This window comes from Salvia splendens, chromosome 2 (assembly GCF_004379255.2).
Source record: "Salvia splendens isolate huo1 chromosome 2, SspV2, whole genome shotgun sequence".
Lineage (NCBI taxonomy): Eukaryota > Viridiplantae > Streptophyta > Magnoliopsida > Lamiales > Lamiaceae > Salvia > Salvia splendens.
Window position 1 is genome coordinate 37,476,451 of NC_056033.1, and position 4,428 is coordinate 37,480,878.

A 4,428-nucleotide genomic window follows, 5' to 3' on the forward strand; every position below is an offset into this window, starting at 1 on the left:
TTTTAGAAGTCAAAACCTTTCAATCAAAATCCATTTTAGTATGTCTTTTACTTGTATTGGAGTTAAATAAACTTTACCTTCCCTGTGGATCGACACTCGAAATACTACATTCGACTCTGTATTCTTGCAGATTCGTTGTAATATTAGAGTTAATTAATTAAACTTGATTGATCTTGCATATAATATATAATCTCTAAAATTACACATCAAGTTTTGGCGCCGTTGCCGGGGAGGCAATAGCTTGTTTATGCTTAATTGTTTTAGTTTTTATTTTATTTTGTTTGATTTTTCTTTTTGAGTTTTATAGGTACATTGTTCGTGTTCTACGGTGTGATAGCCATCTACCACGTCCGGACTTGAAGACGAAGGAGTGTATTATTTTAGGTAATATTTAGCTAACTCTTAGTTTAGTTTTTAGGTAGTTTAGTTTTTCACTTAAGCACACACTTTTTATAGTACTTACCCCGAAGTTGTCGAGAGGTCTCGCTTTCGGTAATTAGGAAATATTTTGTGTTTGTGCTTGGTGTATTTTCTGTTGTGTAGGTAATAATAAAAAAATAATAAAAATAGTGAATGCACACGCGATCACAGGGTACACCGCCGTTTGGACTACTCTGTTATCAAAGAAGAAGAAGGGTCAGAGGTTCAGAGTTTGAGATTTTTCCGGACTATCCGAGTCCAATCAGAAGTAACTCACTCTTTGGGTTAAGTGCAGAAAGAGATCAAGAGTCGGATACTGAATCAATGGCAGAGAACAATGAGATTCCACCACCAGTGGGAAGGTTTGGCGACACTCTTAGGTCGGGAATTGAGTACCCGGGGGAGTTCGCTTATGCAAACGACAACGTCAACATTCCACCTCACTACATTAGTTTGGTGAATGGAGGAAATCTTTTCCACGGACGGGATGAGGAAGATCCGGTGAGCCACCTCAATGCCTTTTATGAGCTAACAAACTCGCATAGACCTCCAAACGTGGAGCATAATTGGATTAAGAGGGCCCTATTTCCGTTCTCGTTGAGGGAGAAAGCAAGAGCATGGTATGACTCTCTACCGGGCTACAACATAGCAACATTCCAAGAGTTGAAGACTTTTTTCCTCTTGGAATACAACTCTCCAATGAAGATTGAGAAGTTGAGAGAGGAGATCACTTCATTCCGACAGAAGTATGATGAGTCTTTTGCGGAAGCATGGAAGAGATTCACGGAGATGATAAGGAAATGCCCAAGTCATGGACTAGCTCCGGGGCATGACCTTTTAAAACAGGAACTAGTCACTGCAGGCTAAAACAGGAACTTGGATGATTTGACGCATGATGAGGTGAGAGCCTTGTTCCAAAGGTTGGCCAACAATCAAAGGAATTGGCACAATCCAAGGCGAGGAGCTGATAAGGCAGGAGATACGTTTGGTGCTACAAAGGATGCGGAGAGAGTGACCGCAATTGAGGCTCAACTGGCGGATATTAGCACTCAAATGTCGTCGATGACAAAGGCAGTTAAATCTCTTCAATTGACTCCTCAACCCCAAGCTGTGACTGTGATGAGATGTGGGTTGTGCCAAGGTGGGCATCATACTGATCAGTGCCCAAGTCTTCAAGGACCTCCCGTGGAGGATGTGAACTACATTGGTAACAATCGCCAAGGGTTCAATCAAGGCAACCAATACAACAACCAACAAAATTGGAGGCCTCAACAAACGAGTTGGAATCAAGCTGGTCCTAGCAACACTTCGGGGACTCAATGGAGGAACAACACTCAACCTCCGGGTTATGAGAAGAAGCCATCAGTCGAGGATCAATTGGGACAGATTCTCTCGTTTATGACTAAGAGTCAAAGGGAGAATGAGAATTTCAAAGAGAAGACGGTGGAAAAGTTTGGACAGATGGAAGCTACAATGAGGAACCTCGAGACTCAAATCGGGCAGCTAGCTATATCATCACATACAAGAATCCCGAATATCATCCCAAGCAATACGGTGCCCAATCCTAAGGGCTATGAGCAGTGCAAGGCGGTTAAGCTAAGAAGTGGTTGCGAGTTAGGTTCGACACCATTAATTGACGGCCAAGGTACTTCCGGCATCTCACACGCAGGGGCGGATGAGATGTTAGGCTTGCATTCCTTGCACGCACGGGCGGACGAGGTATGTAAGGGAGGTCCCAAGTTGGTGCAGGGTGCCCAACATGGTCAAGTTCATGCTGCATCTGGCAGCAAGAAGTATGGTGAAGAATCCGATTCGAGTGTAAAAATTCGAGTAGAGAAGGATATCCGCAAAAAGATCCCGCTAAGTCCGGCAATGGACCCGAAGTGTCCATTTAATTTTCCAGATTTTATCCCCCGCCTCCTTTCCCAATCGAGAAGAAGAAGACAAAGAAAATAAGTCAAGAGAAAGGACTCGATTGGATGATGAGTATCATTAGGAAAGTTAGAGTAGATGTGTCCTTAGTGGATTTGTTCCTACACTTTCCTAAATTCTCCAAGTTTTTTAAGGACCTTATCGCAAAAAAGGAGAAGATACAAGAGGATGGTGTGGTGAGATTGAGCGCATTTTGCTCACAATTGGTGAAGGGGAAGATACCTGCGAAGAGACGAGACCCTGGGAGTTGTGTGATCCCATGTGAGATGGGAGATAAAAAGTTCCCAAAGTGCCTACTTGATCAAGGCTCGGGAATATCATTGATGGCTCTGAAGACGGCGAGGTCAATCGGTCTACAAGCGAGGATTGAGTCAATCGATATTGAGCTACAATTGGCGGATCACTCAATTGTGAAGCCACTAGGGATCATCAAGGATGTCTTGGTGAAGGTGGACAAGTTTGTACTCCCGGTCGACTTTGTTGTCCTAGAGATGGAAGAGGACAAGGACATGCCTATCCTCTTTGGTAGGCCATTCTTAGCGACCGGGGATGTTGTGATTAAGACCAAGACAAACACGGTGGTGTTTCAAGTAGATGGTGAAGAGCTGGTGATCGAGCAAGAGAAGGCGGAGAAGCGCCTATGGGAGCTTGGATAGAGGTAGACAAGGATGAAGAAGGTCGAGCCAACGACTATAAACAAAGGCGCTGATTGGGAGGCAACCCAAGTTTTTATGTTTTTATTTTTGGTTTCATATGTTGGAGGTTTTGTTTGCTTAATTCCTTCCTCTTAACATTTATTTTGAATTGAGTGTTTCTTTTTTGTAGTTTTTGTTCTTTTTGTAGGAGCATCATGGAGAGTGGATTGGAGTTTAGGAGGATGCACACCTGCAAAGGATTTTTACACCCACCCTCCCACCCGAATGCACTATGGATATCACGCCAAGTTTGGGGGAGTTTTCTTTCCCTTTACTTTATTGTCTTCTGTGCATGCATTGAGGACAATGATGCATTCAAGTTTGGGGGGGTTGTGAATGATTTGTGATATATATTTTTGGGTGTGTTGCATGATAAAGATGTTTTGAATCTATGTAGTTGACGGGTGCATGCTTTATCTTCGGCTTTCTGGTTAGGAAATCTTGCTTAATTTTACTTGAACTTTGAAGCTTAGGATGAATAGAATGAGTGCATGAATTTATTTGAAAGAGCATGTTGTGATTACAACCGATTTCTTGAGTTGAGGAGAGTATGAAAATCGCATGTCTTGTGGAAATTATTTTGGGTTGATTTGCTTTATCGAGTGAACTGCTTGCGTTCGTTTGTGTTAACGATTTGGGAGGATAAGGCACTAGGATGAACTCCATGGCCAAATGATCACATGCCTAGTCCATCAAATGATCCCCTAGAAGCCACCTTGAGCTTAATTCCCTATTATTTGTGTAAACACTTAGCCAATCACTTAGCCACTTAAATAAGCCTCATTTTAGCATCATCAATGGACCTTGCTACTATTTGGGTGCTAAAAACAAGTTTGAGCTTTGGTGATTTGAGTTTTGAGTGTTGGGTGGTGAAATGTAAAGAGTAGACATATTTAGACTTGATGTAATGTATAGGTGAAAAGAATGAAGTTCTTAGAGAAAAAAAAAAGACGACCTCCAAATTTGCAAAAGTCGAGGTCTTATATATAAAAAAAAAAGTTTGTGAAATAAAGTTAGAGCTTCTATTTGTTGCAATATGTAATCTTGTCTAGAATTGATCTCAAGTTTGGGGGAGTGAGAGTTTGGTTGTAAATCTTTGTTGTTTGATCTTTGGAAGGTAGTTGTAGGAGGGAAGAATTTGGCACTCAAATGTGTAGCCTTTGAGCTCACTATCCATATTTATCCTACCTCATCCCTAGCCACATTACAACTTTGAATTAAGACCTTGGACCTTATTGTTGATGCTTGTGAATGTTGTGTAAATAACTTGGTAGAGTTGATGAAGTTTGATTTGAAATCCGCGAGTCTAAGTGGTAAGTAATGCTTGACGAGTCAATGATGACGGTTTGAGTTGTATGATCACATGCTTAGACTTACTTTA

The 4,428-nt window shown here is 41.8% G+C and overlaps 1 non-coding gene across 1 annotated transcript; it reads right to left on the bottom strand.

Annotated features, from left to right (window-relative positions):
- Positions 1–1,131: 1,131 nt before the first annotated feature.
- Positions 1,132–1,238, bottom strand: LOC121793191. Its single transcript, XR_006049029.1, has one exon. It is a non-coding gene; the product is annotated as a small nucleolar RNA R71 (small nucleolar RNA).
- Between the last annotated feature and the right edge of the window lie 3,190 nt (positions 1,239–4,428).